The following is a 17,803-nucleotide window of genomic DNA, read 5'->3' as shown; positions in this document are numbered from 1 at the left end:
TCCCCAACCACACAGATCTCTTAAAGAGGTATTCCCTAACTAGGCACATGATTTACACTGTTTCATTACAGCTGTTGCAATCAGGTGTAATGACAACATTGTAATTATTGTTTATTGATAAGATTCTTATACCTATCAGCATTTGTAAGAAGTCTGATCCAGAGCCCTAGTGAAGCAAGTGGGAATCTTTCCCTTGATTTCAATGTATTAGGCTGCCATTTAATTCATTTCTCAACAGTCAGGCATCAGAATGATGCCAGAGGATCATTTTTCTTGGGCCTTATATGACGCACTTCCACAAAATGGACTTAATGTTTTTGGATCCATTAAGTTTGATAAATGTTGCCTATATTCTCTCTCACAGAAATGTTGTTTTTACTCAAAAAATATGCAATTGCACTTTGCATGCAACAGAATTAATTTGAATTGTAATGTCACAAATTAACAATTCATCTTGTAACGTTTTGTTCTTGTGACAGAATATTTTTTAAAAATCATAAAATAGCTCACTGTTATTTGAAGCATCCCCATTGTTCTCCTTTGTTTTGGAAACTAGAACAAGACAACTGGAAAGGTTTTCACATTTTGTTTCATTAACTAGACAGATGTGAACGGTACTGTGCTGGAATAGCCTTACTCTCATCTCACAGTAGAGGATTAAAAACCACAATAAAGCCCACATATTCAGGACTCAACACTTCTGGGTTTTTTAAATAGACCTCTGCAGAGATGCAAGTACAGCTTGGACTTTCCTTTTGCCAGGTGTTTTTCGGGAACTGACCAGCCACAGATGAGGGAGTTTTCTGGACTAGGGAAGGTCCTAGTGAGGAGTGAGGAGAGAAGGGAAGCCTCTCTGCTGGGCTCCTTTCCCTAGGTACTTACCACTGCTGCCCCAGGCTCCTGGCTGCAACAGCCATGTTTGCTCCACATCCCTATGAGCTCCAGTGGTCCCGGCAGCCCCGCTGGCTCTGCAAGCTTCAGTAGCAGCCCTGCCAGTTGTGACTTCTGCAGCCTCCCCGCCCCCTCACGCCACACACACACATGTTCCTAGCGTCACTGGCTGCAGGATTAGCAGCTCCCTCACTGCACAGACTCAGGCAACTCTGCCGGCTTCCCAGCCTGGCCAGGCGCGTGCTCTGGTGCCCCGTGTGTGCTGCTGCCCCACTGGCCCTGCCATTTGGCTCTACTCCCAACTGCTGGCAACCTCTGTTCTGGAGCTCTTTAGTCCAGAAACATCTGTGGTCCTATTGGACCACAGATGTTGCCAGACCAGAGAGTCTCTGCCCACAGAGGTTCAACCTGTAGTAGTTTAAAAAAAAACAGTAATTCTTTTGTATCTGAAAATATTGTAATCCATTCATAACCACCCCCTTCATCAGAAATATTTCATACTATATATCATGAAGTTCCTTATTATTGGAATTATCTCTGTTCAGTCTGAACAATAAAGCAATTGGTTGAATTTAACTGTGAATTGAAGTCTATTGGGTTTAAGTGTCTGCCTATAATTTAGCATGTTGCCAAGTGCTTTCCTGAATTAGTACCCAAGTAATCCGATGGAGGAAGAAAACATAATTTAACAAGACAAAGAAAGCTTGCCAGAATTAAATCACTTAACAGTCACTTCTTTCAAAATCTCTCAAGCATCAAAGGGTCTTTTTGCTCTATCCATACAGTATGAAAATCATCACAGATTTGGTGATTCTTAGTCAAAAGCAGATGCAGAATCTAGTTATTATAGTGGGTTAACAAACTCAAAATGGCACAGTTAAAGAGTGCACTGGATTTTAAATACACAGTTTAATTAGACAGATTTTCTACACTTGAAACACTTCAGGGGCTCGAACTGCCGGCATTTAAAAATGGCGCCGGCCGGCTTTATGCAAATGAAGCCCGGGCTTCATTTGCAAGTGCGGTATGCCTACATTACCCTCCTAGTTCGAATTAGACATACCCTCAGTGATTCAGTCAATAGCGCTGTTAAAAAATCAATTAAAAGCAAATGTTTACTTCAGAATCTCAGAGACAGTCAGTCTCATTTTATCCATTCCCACCATCCACTCCCTTTGAGCAATGTTCTCTCAACTTGGGTCCCTTCCCTGGAATCAGGCCTCTTGTCACAACCTGTGAAGCAATTTTTTTCCAAGCCAGGCATCTTCAAAAATCTGTAAGTCACTGCTCTTCTCTGAGGCAGCATGTAGTCCTTGATAGATTGGATTTACTCTACTGTTTAGGAGTGCACTGCCCCTCAGAACACATGTTTTAAGCCCTTGCTCTGGTGATCTCTCTTAGGAGCTCCTCACCTGAGCCCCGGTAACCCTTTGTCAGGCTAATTAGCTATTAACTGGCCAATTAGGGATGCAATTATTTCCAGATGGAGTCTGGAGGCCTCTTTATGGGGAAAGGAGCTAAATCACAGGTAGGCAACTCTCTGTCTTCCTAAAAGGACAAGCCCCCGCAAAAATCAATTGTCCTTCATTTAGTAATTCCTGTCTTCCAAATGTCTATACATATAAAAAATTATCTCAGCTGTAGCAGAGCAAGTCTAATGGTGTGGTAGACTATGAATCATTAGGCAGGAAAGTTCCTTTGAGAGAAATAAGAGTGCCTAGCCCTAACAGTTTCCAGCCAGTGAAGGGCCATCACTTGACACAAGAAGCATCAAATGAGTCACAGAATGGCTGCTAATGTACCCAGAGCAGTCTGGTGAGAAAGATGGATGAAGGTCCTATTTCTTCATGAAGATAGAAGAACTTCACGAAGCACACAGCAAACTAGTTACTTTCCTTCTAGCAGACACAGTGGACAGATCAGATCCAGAGTCTCAATATGTTACTTTAACCATGAAATTAGGGGTTCTCGACATTTTCCTTCTATATGCTGGAAAAACCCTAACATTCAATCCTTTTAGCTAGAGAGGCAATTAGAAATTACTGGGTGCAAGCTACTGGGAAGAAAAGACACTTAATACCTAAAATGGGAAGTGGTGAACCAAATTTAAATCACAAGGAAAATTCTGAAAGTGCTTTATAATTTGTCAAAACCAAATGATATTGTTTCTACAAACAAGTAAACCATGAATGCTATCTAACAGCCAAGTGAAATATCTTATTACCTATTCTGGGCTTTTTATTACATCACAATAATCTCACATATGACTCAAACACTGATTCAATAGTTAAGTACACGTTTTTAGGCTCATTGACCTTCTTTTTCCAATTGTCGCTTTTTACTGTTAAACACGAGTGTTGATTTAGATTACAGCAATTGTTTCTTCAAACAATTTGTATTTCTGTTCTCATGCTGTGAAATTGAGTAAACAGTCACAAAGTTAATTTATAATGATTTGTGAATCTTAAATGAATGGCTCTCATTTAATTCCCAGTGACATACCTTATCTTAGTGTTACAAATTGCATTAAAATCATGTGGAAATAGATAAATGATGTCTATCTTAGCACAACAGACTAATTTTCCATATTAATTTAGTTTCCCACTTGGGAAAGCAAGCAGTGATTTCTTACATATTTAAGGATATTGTTGACTACATTGTACTCTAAGCATTGTAATTGTTATTTGTTATTGCAGTCATTTTGGTACAGTAACGTGTAAAAGTAATTTTTCCATTAGCATGTTTTCTATTTTTTTTAATTCAAAATTCACAACTACTGTACAATGGAAAGGAGGGAGGGAAGAGCCTAAATAAATACTGCTAATTACTTTAAAGGATTTTTTTTAAATCAAAGAAATGGTAATTTAACTATATAGACAGATCTTTTAATAAAGAACAAAATAGTTCATCCTAGATGGCAGAGGTGTGCATAGTGAGATGCTGCCTGAGTTGAATTTAGGCTTGAGATATTTATCTGAACCCTGGCAGTTTCTTGCATGTTAATGTGAATGTGACTAAACTAGAAAAATTCTTTCAAGGACTTTTCCCAGCTAGAGTTCTGCTATTTTTCTCCCTACCTGACCTGGCCATACTCATAGCTCTTCAGTTGGCCACTGTGCTACTTCATAGAGGTTGCCAAATCAAAGTAATCAGCCTCCTGATTGAAAATTGTAGCAAACATCATTAGGGAGTAGTATAGTTCACTCCACTGCTAGAAATGCTGCTTAGAAGGGCAAATCTTATAATTTCTTACATGGCTGCCAAGTAAGTATCAAGGAAAAAGACTCCCTTCCAGAGAAGAACAGCAGTGAGTGGGATTCTGCCACAGGAGGAATTGTACATTCTGGATCCAAACACTCCCCCCATGTTGTATTCAACCAATTAAAGTTGGCCCCTAATTTCAGAATCTTCCAGAGCAGCATCCTATGAGCAAAAATCTCAGTTCTCAAGAATACATCTTTTACTTGATAGGTACAATTAGAATAATAGAATCTAACTGAGTACTAGAACTGGGAGAGACCTCGAGGGGTCATCAAGTCTAGTCCCTGGCACTGATGGCAGAACCATGCATCATCTAGAACAGGGGTCTCCAAACTACGGCCCGGGGGCCGGATGCGGCCCGCGAGGCCCTCTCATCCGGCCCGTGGAGACCTTTTTGGATTCAAAGGCAGAAGAAGTGAGATTGTTTCAAAACCCATTTGAAGCAGATGTGGCCAGTTGCCCAGATGAACTGCAGCTGGAAGTCATTGAGTTGCAAGCAAATGACCTCCTTAGGGACAAGTTCAAAATAGGACTGGTGGGTTTTTACCAGTTTTTGCCCAAGGAAGACTTTCCTAATGTCAAAAGTTTTGCATCAAGGTACCTTTCAATCTTTGCAACAACATACCTGTGTGAACAAACATTTTCAAGAATGAAATACGTGAAGAACAATTTGAGAACAAACTTGTCCGATGATAATCTCAGGTCACTGTTGATGTTAGGGACAACAAATCTAAAGCCAGAAATGTCTGCTATTTTGGCATCCAGGAAACAATTTCACCATTCACACTAATACAGGTGTTCATGTGTAGTGTATGAATGTGTTATTAAATAATAACTGAATAAAATAATATTAAATACATAATTAAAAACAACATCCATGTTTTGATTGTTTTTTATTTGGACCTCAAGTGTGTAGTCGGCCCCCGAACTGCTGTTTGATAGTTAATGCGGCCCTCGGGCTGAAAAGTTTGGAGACCCCTGATCTAGAAGATAAATGGAAGATGTTTATCTAGTTTGCTCTTAAATATCTCCAATGATGGAGATTGCACAACTTTCCCATGCAATTTATTCTAGTGCTTAACCACCTTGTCAGTAAGGTAATTTATCCTAGGGTGCCTCTACATTGCATCGTTATTTCGGAATAACTATCAATATTCTGAAATAACAATGCAAGCATATACACAGCAATTCTGTTATTTTGAAATAATATCAAAATAGCAGGTGGCTTAATCTGATTTCTGTGAACCTCATGAGGAATAACTCCTCTTCTGAAATAGCTATTTTGAAATAGCTGCATTGTGGACACTCCACTGCTGCTATTTCAAAATAGCTCCTCACCAGGACCATTCTAAGTAATTTCTCCCCTGTTCTTCCTGGGGCTCTAAATCGAGATAAGCCTGTTGCTTATTGTCCTATCATCAGAGGTAAAGGAGAATAATTTTTCTCCATCCTCCTTTGTTATCCTATCAAAGAAAAGTTTCAGGTTGGTTTGACATGATGTGTTCTTTACAAATCCATGCTGAATGTTACTTATCAGCTTTTTAGGTACTTGAAAGCTGTTATCATGTCCCCTCTCAGTCTTCTCTGTTCCAAACTAAACAAACACAATTATTTCAGTCATTACTCATGTCAGGTGTTCTAGACCTTTAATTATTTTTGTTCATCCTCTCTGAACCTTCTGCAATTTGTCCACATCTTTCCTGAAATATGGTGCCCCAAACTGAACATGATATGCTAGTTAAAGCCTGATCAGCACAGAATAGAAAGGAAGAATTAGTTCTCACCTCTTGCTTACAACACTCCTATCAATTCTTCCTAGAATGATGTTTACTTTCTTGCAACAGTGCCACACTGTTGACTCATATTAAGCTTGTAGTCCACTATAACCCCTAGATCTTTTTCTGCAGTACTCCTTCGTAGATAGACACTTCCCATTTTGTATGGGTGAAGCTGATTGCTCATCCCTACCATAGTACTTTGCATTTGTCCATTTTGAATTATATCTCTATTCTGCAAAACACTTTTATAAGTGTATTTTCTATGCCATTACCTATCCCATTATCTAAATAATTGATGATAATATAAAACAGAAATTAAAAGGTACAATGCCAAAAGTAAAATCCCTGCAAGCTGCATGGAAAATTTCAAAGATACCATATCGATTTAAATGTACACCCCAAATTAAAACACTGTAAGAAAACCAAAAAAGTGCCACTGTGGCTTAGTAATCAATAAAAGAAACAGTGAGAGATAAAAAGGCATCGTTCAAAAAGTGAAAGTTAAATCCTAGTGAGGAAAATAGAAAAGAACATAAACTGTCAAATTAAGTGTAAAAATATAATAAGAAAAACGCAAAAGGAATTTGAAGAACAGCTAGCCAAAAACTCAAAAAGTAATAGCAAAATGTTTTTTAAGTACATCAGAAGCAGGAAACCTGCTCAACAGCAGTGGGCCCCTTGGATGATCAAGATGCTAAAGGAGCACTCAAAGATGATAAAGTCATTGCAGAGAAACTAAATGAACTCTTTGCTTCAATCTTCATGGCTGAGGATAATAAAGAAACTCACAAAACCTGAGCCATTCTTTTTAAGCGACAAATCTGAGGAACTTTCCCAGATTGACCTATCATTAGAGGAAGTTTTGGAACAAACTGATAAACTTAGCAGTATTCAGCTTCCATACCTAATGACTGGAAGATGGCTAACATTATGTAAGTAATGCATATTGGAAAAAATAATCCCAATGATATGACGGGGACTAATTTAGCTACAACTACTCAAGAGAGAGATCTTGGAGTCATTGTGAATAGTTCTCTGAAAACATCCACTCAATGTGCAGTGACAGTCAAAAAAGCAAACAGAATGTTGGGAATTATTAAAAAAAGGATAGAGAATAAGACAGAGAATATCTTATTGCCTCTATATAAAACCATGGTACACCCACATCTTGAATAATTTGTACAGATGTCATTGCCTCATCTAAAAAGAAAGATATACTGGCATTGGAAAAGCTTCAGAAAAGGGCAGCAAAAATTATTAGAAGTTTGGAACGGGTCCCATACGAAGATAGATTAAAAAGACTGGGACTTAGAAAAGAGGCGAGTAAGGGGAGATATGATAGAGGTCTATAAAATCATGAGTGGTGTGGAAAAAGTGAAGAAGGAAAAGTTATTTACTTGTTTACATAACATAATAACTAGGGGGTCACCAAATGAAATTAATAGGTAGCAGGTTTAAAACAAACTAAAGTTTTTTCTTCACTCAGCACACAGTCAACCTGTGGAACTCCTTGTCAAAGGATGTTGTGAAGACTAGGGCTTTAACTGGGTTCAAAAATAGCTAGATATATTTATGGAAGTTAGGTCCATGAATGGATATTAGCGAGGATGGGTAGAAATGATTTGCCTAGGCTCTGTTTGTCTGGAAATTGATGACAAGTGAGGGGTCACGTGATGATTACCTGTTGTGTTCACTCCCTCTAGGGCATTTGGCATTGGCCACTGTCAGCAGACAAGATACTGAGTGAGCATCAGTGAGTATCTGAGAGGTCCTTTGGTCTGACACAGTATAGCTGTTCCTATGTTCTTATGATATTAAACAGAACTAGTCCCAACATGGATCCCTGTGAAACTTCTCTTGATATGCTCTTCCAGAATGACTCTGAACCACTGAAAACTACTCCTTGAGAATGCTTATCCAACCAGTTATGCATACATGTTATTGTAGCCCAACTAGGGTGTATTTCCTTAGCATTGAAAAGAAGATCACGCAAGACTGAATCAAATGCTTTACCGAAGTCTAGGTATACCACATCTACTACTCACCCCTTGTGTAAAGAGCTTGTTATCCTATCAAAGAAAATTAAATTTATTGATAATCTCATGTGAGACTGTATGTAGCCAGACAGGAACTCCCCTGTAACATCCATTTTTGCTTGCCTGGAGCATACAGGGCACACAGAGCAGAAGGCCCAGGCTGTGTGACCGTGAATGGCTGTAAACAGAGATACGCCAATTGCTGACCAAGAGGCTGCTGAGGAGTGCCCTTGACTAAATTCCATATTGATACAAACACACAGCCATTCGCAGGGGGAGGGGAGGATTTTTCGCCTAGTAAAAAAATGTTTAGTACTTACAATTTAGTTATTTTTTTTTGCAAGTGTAAATTAACTTGAAACTTGCTTGTAAGAACTGGCGCCACAAAATGAACCAGTACAATTTGGCATTTTAAATAAGAAAGAGAATACGGGCCCTCATGGGTATAAAGATGGGTTTAGCAGCACATTTACTTTAAGTGTTAATCTACCATCTATTTGCTGGTTGGGTTAGGTGTTTAATCTTCCGAGGTTCCATGGGAACGCCCACCTTGTATTTGTCTTTCTTAGGAATTAAGGGACTGGCCCTGGCTTAACCAGCTGGAGTTAAAAGGCACAAAAACAGGTAAAAATTGTACCTAAATGTGGTTCTTTGTCTTAAGTGTACACATAAATTTAAAGCTTTTTAAAAATTAAGCTGTCACTTGGTACCATTATTTCTATTTTTTATCTTTATTTTCTTTGTAACCATTTTTAAAATCTATATTTGCTAGCAGTTAAAAAATAAAGCAATAGCCATTATAACCACAACATCTGTATTTTCTAGCAGTTAAAAAAAAAAGCAATAGCCATTGTAACCATATGCTTTTATAATTTTTAATAAACCTGTAACTGTTTAAGTTTTTAACCTAACTCCTTCAGTTGCTGTAACAAAACCAAGCACAATTTAAAAAAACTTCAGCCAGTCATAAAAAACAGGTATAGAAAAAGCTTGGGCGTTTAAATTTGTGTCACTCCCAGGTGACAAATCCATTGGAGCATCTCTCAGTCTTTCCTAGACTGCCCGCTGTAAAAAAATCTTGTATTCTAGCAGCTAAAATCTAAAATGTAATAGGCTCTTCCTATAGGCCCCGGGAGTCTGTCAGCCTTTTGGCTGCCTTCTACAATGGGACCCCGGTCCTAGCAGTAAAGTCACGGACGTTAAACCTCTTCTTAGCACACACACACACACACACTGCCCTAACCGTCGGCTAACACTGTATCAAGTGCTTTACTAAAGTGTAGGTATACCATGTCCACCACTTCTCCCATATCCACAAAACTTGTTATCCTACCAAAGAAAGCTACCAGATTGGTTTGACATGATTTGTTCTTTACAAATCCATGCTGACTGTTACTTATCAACCAATTATCTTCCAGATATTTAAAGATAGATTCCTTAATTATTTGCTACATTATTTTTCCTGGCACAGAAGTTAAGGTATCTGGTCTGAAGTTTGTTGGGTTGTCCTTATTACACTGGTCTACAATTTTTTAGAAGTCGTCTGCTTCAGAGATAAAACGTGCTATTTATTATGTATTTTGATGTGCTGAATTCAAATATGACAATTAAAACAACTGATTGGCTACTGTTTCCAAGATATTTAAGTTTTTACATTTTACATCTATGTATATTGTATAGATAGTAGAGTTTTAATCATAAATTGTAAACCTAGGTTTTTTCATGTGTTTATGGTTGCTTTACATGATAATATTTCACCTGTCCTGTTTATGTAACACTTTAAAAATCAGCAAAAGGGTTTTGTAAATAAAATCTATTATGCAACAAAAGGCAAAAAACTATTATGTACATAGTTTAGTCCTATTCAGTGTCTACTCGGCGCTTCTTGGCTTGTCTCTTGTATTCATTAAATGGAGCATCTCTTGTCACTGTCCAGCAAGAGTCTGCAAGCATTGATGGGCTCCATTTGCCCTGATAGCATTTCTCCATTGTTGCAATGTCCTGGTGAAATCGCTCGTCGCTTACTGCTCTGCAGTTCGGTGGAAAAAAATCTAGATGAGAATGCAAAAAATGTATCTTTAGTGACATGATGCAACCAAGGCCAGTGTGCAGACCAAGCAAGAGAGCAACAACCTTCAAATTGCCACAAAGCTGCCACTGATGTTGGTCGTAGTTTATGCACCTCAAAAGTTGTTTCATGTTGTCATAGGTTTCCTTCATATGGACTGCATGACCAACTGGAATTGATGGCAAAACATTGCCATTATGCAGCAAAACAGCTTTAAGACTCGTCTTCGATGAATCAATGAACAGTCTCCACTCATCTGGATCATGAACGATGTTGAGGGCTGCCATCACACCATCGATGTTGTTGCAGGCTACGAGATCACCTTCCATGAAGAGGAATGGGACAAGATCCTTTATAATATCAATAACCTTTCCAAAGCGATGGCAATGTGAATCTGTGCACATTAAGGCTATGTCTAGACTACAGGCTTCTTTCAGAAGAAGCTTTCCCAGAAGAGATCTTCTGAAAAAGTTTTTTCCAAAAGAGAGCGATTACACAGCAAAAGGACATAGAAAAAGTGATCTTCTTTTTTGAAAGATAGCATCCATACTGAATGGATGCTATCTTGCATTTAAGCTGTAATTACTATGGACGAAGTGGCTACCAGAGCTTTTTCAGAAAAAGGCTTCTTCCTCATAGAACGAGGTTTACCAATGTCAGAAAAAACCCTCTGTTCTTTCAATTTTTTTCGAAAGAACACAATTGCAGTGTGGACATAAGTGAAGGTTTTTTGGAAAAATGGCTGAGTTTACCCTGAAAAAACTCTGCAGGGTAGACATATTATAAGCTCAGATGCTTAAATCCCGTATGGCATTCTGTTCTAAAAATAATCTAAATTAATATCAGGTACAGATATCAAAGCTGGTTTTGAGTTAGAAAAATTCAAAAATCTGAAACCAGCAAACTTCCATACCCTCATATTTTTACAGAACAAGTCAGTCAACTGATGGATGTACTTATTTGTTTTAAGGCCTCTTCCCCAGAGAAAGACCATATAACTGATAGAATTTTTGTGACTGAGATAAAGCAAATATAGAAAATAGGGGTTAAGAATGATCATATTGATACTTCCACCAGGTGTTCAAACAAAGATGTTAAACTACTTTTTAGTTTAGGTCATCACGGTGACTTATCATTGACTTCAATGAGACTCAGAGAATTCTCACAATGGAATTGTTATAGGGGCTTTATTGTCTGCTCAGTGTTACTCTAAAAGATACTACTTTACTATAATATACAAATCAAAATAAAAAAATAATAACTAATGTATTTACTTACACATGTTTTTATATAACTCCTTACATTTGAAATGTTTAAGTCAGAAATACCCTCTACCTTTTAAGACTGCAATCCTGCCATATACATATGCTTACTGTAAAATCTCCAGTATAATGCGCACCTATGTATAATACGCATCTGCCTCTTAAAGGTCAGAATTCTTGAATAAACTAAACTCTTATCTATAACACGCACCCCCATTATACTCGAGATTTTGCAGTATGCATAGGAAGGAAGGGGCTTGTGCCTGCCGCAGGACCCCCTGCCTAATTGAGCTCACACCTGCCATAGAGTCCCCCTGCCCAGCTGAGCTCGCAGGCACTGAGCTCACGCCTGCCGCGGGATCCCCCTGCCCAGCTGAGCTAGAGTGCATTGAGCTTGCACCTGCCGGGCAGGCGGGTCTCCCCCATCCAGCTGCCGGTGCGCCGAGCTCATGCCTGCTGGGTAAGCCTCCCCAGCTCAGCTGCCAATGCACCGAGCTCACGTCTGCCGGGGTGGGTCTCCCCAGCCCAGCTGTTGGCACGCCGAGCTCATGTCTGGTGAGGGTGAGTTTAAAACGTAAAAAAAAAACCTCCTATAGATAATGCACATCCCAACTTTGATGCTAAAATAAACAGGAAAAAAGTGTGCATTATACTCGAGATTTTACGGTGACTCTATTCATATGAGTAGTTCCACTGAGTCAAGAAACAAAAGAGACACTGATGGAAAAGAGGTGTGCTGGCCTCTAAAGGGTTAAACTCAGGTAGCTAAGGATGTTGTTGGCAGGGAGCCAGAAGAGCCATTGGAATACAATGCTGAAATTTAAATTGTAAATATATACCTGCAGCTGCTTTCTCTTTGGGGGACTTATAAGGGAAGGGCTGGAGGGAGCAGTTGCAGTACTCAGAATTACTATGCCTATAAGAAATTATGGACATGGGAGTGAACTGGGCCTTGAAGTATGGATCAGCATGGATTGTGAGTAGAGAGAAAAGTGTATCTAGGCATGATTACTGTATTATTCTTTATTTTGGTTGTTTGGTTTAAACTTTGATCTGTGAATCCATGCCTTCCCATCCCCATTCACTATCTAAAAGTTGTTCCCAGAGATTTTCTCACAAACATATCTTTTGTTTTGTTAATAAAATCACCTTTTTAAGACAATGATTTGTTTCTTGTGTCCTGGAAAATAAGAGGGCATCTGTGCATGTGTCTGCTTGCCTAAAATTGAGTAGTCAGATACCAGAGATTTCAGCTTATTTTTCTCTTTTCTTTTTTCAAGCTCTCTTGTGGCAAAAGAGCTTGGGGTACCTCAGGGAAGGAATTTCAATGTTCCCTCCTAGGTTTTTTTCAGAGTTGAATCACTTGATTGTGGCGGCTTTTGTTTTTTCTCAGAGCCCGTGCATCTGTGACTCTGGGGAGTTTTTGTAAGCAGAGCCTATAGAGACAAGGTTTTTAAGGCCTCTTGTGGGCTCCCATCTTCTGCACTCAAAGTGCCAGTGTGAGGAACAGCCCTGACAGGGGGAAAAATCATCATTGTCAAAGAGATACCAAACACCTCACATGATTATTTTTTATTCTTGTGTTTTATAAAATTTGGAATATGTGGAATGCATCTGAGTTACAACTGATGGGAAAATGTAAAGGGAGGAGTGTACATAGAAAATTCAACTTCTCCTTTTATTTGTTTTTGAACATTTTTAGCTGAAAACTTTGAATTTCTGTTTGCATTTGTGAACCCAGTGTCTTTTTGAGTTGTAATTCAGGGCTTCATTCTTCATTTCATCTCTATGGGTAAACCTAGACTATGCCTCTCTGTCGACAGAGGGTACATATACATTACAAAGTCAATTCGAACTAACGGACGTTAGTTCGAATTAACTTTAATAGGCGCTATACTAGCGCTCCGCTAGTTCGAATTTAAATCGAACTAGCAGAGCGCTCAGTTCAAAATAGGAAAACTTCATTTTACGAGTATTAAGCCTAGTTCGAACTAGCTAGTTCGAATTAAGGGGTGTGTAGCCCCTTAATTCGAACTAGTGGGATGCTAGTACTCCCCAGCTTTCCCTGATGGCCACTCTGGCCAACACCAGGGAAACTCGTCTGCCCCCCTCCCGGCCCCGGACCCCTTAAAGAGGCACAGGTTGGCTATGGTGCCCGTGCCAGGTGCAAGCCTGCCAGCACCCAGCCAGCAGACCCTGCACCTGGCACGGATTGAGCCAGCCACCCGATGCCCCCCAGCCCTTCCCCTCTTCCCAGGACCAGGCTGGCAGCTCCCGGGAGCTTGCCCGGGACCGCAAGAGGCGGGCACCCGCCTGGGCTAGTGCAGACATCGTGGACCTTGTCCACAACCTCCACACTAGGCACAGGAAAGTGGCCGCCTAGGGCACGAGAGCTGCCAGCCTGGCCACCCAGGAGCAGGTGTGCAAGAGAATCAAGGGGGTCCAGTGAGACCCCCGACCCTGAGCCCTGAGCTTACAATGGCCGTCCTGGGTCAGACCAAAGGTCCATCTAGCCCAGTAGCCTGTCTGCCGACAGCGGCCAACACTACGGACCTTGGAGGGGATGGACCGAAGACAATAACCAAGCCATTTGTCTCGTGCCATTCCTCTCCAGCCTTCCACAAACCTTGGGCAGGGACACCACTCCTATCCCCTGGCTAATACCACTCCATGGACCCAACCTCCATGACTTGATCTCACTTCTCTTTAAACTCTGTTCTAATTCTAGCCTTCGCAGCCTCCTGCAGCAAGGAGTTCCACAGGTTGACTCTTTGCTTTGTGAAGAAGAACTTTCTGTTACTAGTTTGAAGCCTGATACCCATTCCTTTCCTTTGGTGTCCTCTAGTCCTTCTTTATGTGAACTAATGAAGAACTTTTCTGTATGCACCATCTCCACCCCACTCATGCTTTTAGAGACCTCTATCCTGTCCCCCCTCCATCTCCTCTTTTCGAAGCTGAAAAGTCCCAGTCTCTTTAGCCTCTCTTCATATGATCATTTTAGTTGCCCTCCCCTGATCATTTTAGTTGCCCTTCCCTCTCCCAGCCTCTCTCTTCCCCTCTCCCACCTCCTTTTCCCAGTCTCCCCCAGTTTTGTTCAATAAAGACAGATTCCATTTTTGAAGACACATTATCTTTATTTTGTACATCATGAAGAGGGGCTAGGAAAGGGTAAGTGGAAGGAGGTGAGGGAGGAATGGGGCACGAGCCCCCGATGGGGAGGACTGGGCTGACTCTGCGGGCTTCTGGGGGTGGAAGCTCTCCTGCAGCCCCCCAATTGCCTCTCCTCCCGAGATGGCAGCCTGTGGCAAGTGCAGCCGGTCTGATGGCCGAGTGGTGTGATGTACCCAGTGTGGGTAGTCCGGGCAATCCAAGCCAGGACTGCTTTGCAAGCGGGGCACCCCTGAAAACTGTCTGTCCGGGTTGGAGGTCGGGACCCTTTAAGCACAGCCCTCGGCTAGCCTGAGGCAGCATCTCCACGCTCTAAGTCCTCCTCTGATTCCCTGCCGGCACTGCTTCCGGCCATCCTTAAGCCCGGTTCAGGGTCCACTTAATGTGGACATGCTAGTTCGAATTAGCAAAATGCTAATTCGAACTAGTTTTTTTAGTCTGGATCCGTTAATTCGAATTAGCTTAGTTCGAATTAACGTTGTAGTGTAGACATACCCAGAGAAATGTAGATTAGACACATCAAAATTGCTAATGAAGCAGGGATTTAAATATCCCACTCTTCATCAGCATAAGCATGGCTGCTGCTTTTATTTTTAAACGGGGCTTTTTTGGAAAAAAAAACCAAGCAGCCGTCTAGACGGGGATCTTTCAAAAAATTAATCCTTTTTCAAAAGATCTTGTAAACCTCATTTTTTGTCGACAGAGAGGTGTATTCTAGACACAACCTAAGGGTACGTATAGACTACATGCCTCTGTCGCCAGAGGCATGTAGATTAGGCTACCAGACATAGTAATATGAAGCGGCGATTTAAGTAATCGTCGCTTCATTTAAATTTACATGGCTGCCGCGCTGAGCCGACAAACAGCTGATCAGCTGTTTGTCGGCTCAGCGCGATAGTCTGGACGCGTGGGTGTCGATATCAAAGGTATTTGTCACCCAGGTAAGCCTCCTGGGATAAGGTTTACCTGGGTGGTCGACAAATACCTTTGATGTCCCCACCCGCGCGTCCAGACTATCGCACTGAGCCGACAAACAGCTGATCAGCTGTTTGTCGGCTCAGCGCGGCAGCCATGTAAATTTAAATGAAGCGGCAATTATTTAAATTGCCGCTTCATTTTACTATGTCTGGTAGCCTAATCTACATGCCTCTGGAGACAGAGGCATGTAGTCTAGACGTACCCTAAGAGCCCAGGCACAGTTCAAGACTCTGTCATCTTGCTGGGTCATCACAGGATTTTCTAGATGCTGATCATTGTGAGATAAATGGTCCAGCTGTGGAACCTAGACCTGAGAGAAAAGTGGTGGCATGAGACAGCCAAAGGACAACTCCCATGAGGCACCATGACAGCATTTCCTAATAAGAATGTTCAGTTTGGAAATATTTGTTTTTTCAACAAGTTGAAATGTTCCTGGAAAGCAGATACTTTTCATAAAAATTTCATTAGTGAAGCAAGAAAATTTCAATAAGAAAATTTTGGCCAGCCCTCTCCAAGATATCATTCCCAGAGCATTCATAATATTTACAATGTCCTGACTTGTGAGTGCTCAATCTCAGAATATTAATATTGCATTAATGCTAGCTCTTCCATTTAACTGTAGATTGTAAACTGCAATATGCACTGCTTGACATAATCTGCATACGTTAACATCCTGCTGTGATATGAGATTGTAAGGCTAAGTATTGCTATTTGAGTAAAATAATAAATAGGTATGAAAAATCATGGGATTGCCCCCAGAAGGCTACCAAACTGTTTTTTAAATCATTCTAAAATTTTTAATTAACTTTTTGAATTAATAGATTGTTTGACTTTATGCATTATTTCCTATTTCGCTTATTTTGATCTCCTGTCTCCAACTGATTAGCAGGAAATCTAAGTGAGGTATTCAATATTACATGAGTTTATTAAAAACACACTGCTAGTGATTTACATGTTCATTTTCAAACTGCTGATATTCAAGACTAAACAAATAGTAATGCACAGAACAAGTACTACATGTAATATACTGTAAGTATCTCTGCTGAGGAACGTTAAAAATAGAATCGTAAGCCTAGAGGACCCTTAGAATTCATCAAATCCAGTCCCCTACACTAAGTGCAGGACAAAGCACCATTTAGACTATCACTGACAGGTGTTTATCTAGCATGCTGTGAAGAGGATCAGGCCTGAAATTCCTTGCTGGAGTCTTGTGGTCTTTCCACACCCCACTACAGAAGAGGCTGAAGAGAAGTCCTCTAAGGAGGCTAGTGTGTCCAGGAGAAAGCAGCCAATCAGGGGCCAGGAAGGAGCTATAAAAGGAGCTGCAGAACCAGAGTCAATTCATTGCTGCTGGAAATCTCAAGGAGAGAAGACTACAGGTTACTTGCTCGAAAGAGGTAGGACTAGAATTATCTAGGTTACTCCTTACAGGTGTCTGTCTAATGTGTTCTTAAAATCCTACACTGACAGAAAATCCAGAACCTTCTTAAGTAATTTGTTCCAGCATTTTGTTACTCTTGAAGTTATGGAGTTTTTCCTAATGTCCAACCTAAATTTTCTTTGGTAAAATTTAAGCCTCTTACTTCTTATCTTGTTCTAAATGGTTATGGAGAACAATTTGTTGTTCTTTTCTATACAATGAACTTATTTACATGGGGACTATTATGTCCCCTTTTAGTCTTCTCCAGATTAAATAAACCAATGGTTTTTTTTGGCCCCATTTTTCATTGCAGATTTATCATTTAATCATTTTTGTTCCTCTCCTCTGGACTTTTTCCAGTATTTCCTGACCTGTGGGGTCCAGAACTTGACACAGTTTTTCTGTTGAGGCTTTATCAATGCTGAACAGACTGGAAAATTCATTTCTTATGTCTTGCTTAAAACACTCCTTCTAATACATTCCAGAATGATGTTCACTTTTTTTGTAACAGTGTTACTCTGTTAACTCATACTTAGCTTGTGATCCACAATAACCCCCAGATACCTTTCTACAGTATTCCTTCACTGGACATTGACTTCAGAAAGGTGGATATCAATCAACTCAGTGAACCAATAGGGAAAGTTCCCTGGCCAGAGCAATTAGGAAGAAAAGGAGGCTGGCAGATCCCAAAAGATGTAATGCTAGTTGCTGAAAATCAAGTTATTCCAATACAGAGGAAAGATAAGAAAAGCCTCAGGTGGCCAGTGTGGTGGCACAAGAAGCTTTTAAGCTATCTATACATACAGAAATTGAAAGGAGAAGCATATCAATGAGGAAGTTTACATGGGAATAAGGTGAGTATATAGAGGGGGAAAAAATCAGGGAAGCTAAGGTTACAGATAGCAGATTATAGCCAGCAAAAAGAAGTTGTTCAAATATGT

The sequence above is a fragment of the Pelodiscus sinensis genome, chromosome 1, assembly GCF_049634645.1.
Source record: "Pelodiscus sinensis isolate JC-2024 chromosome 1, ASM4963464v1, whole genome shotgun sequence".
In the NCBI taxonomy this organism is placed as follows: Eukaryota; Metazoa; Chordata; order Testudines; family Trionychidae; genus Pelodiscus; species Pelodiscus sinensis.
This window is presented reverse-complemented; position numbering follows the sequence as displayed.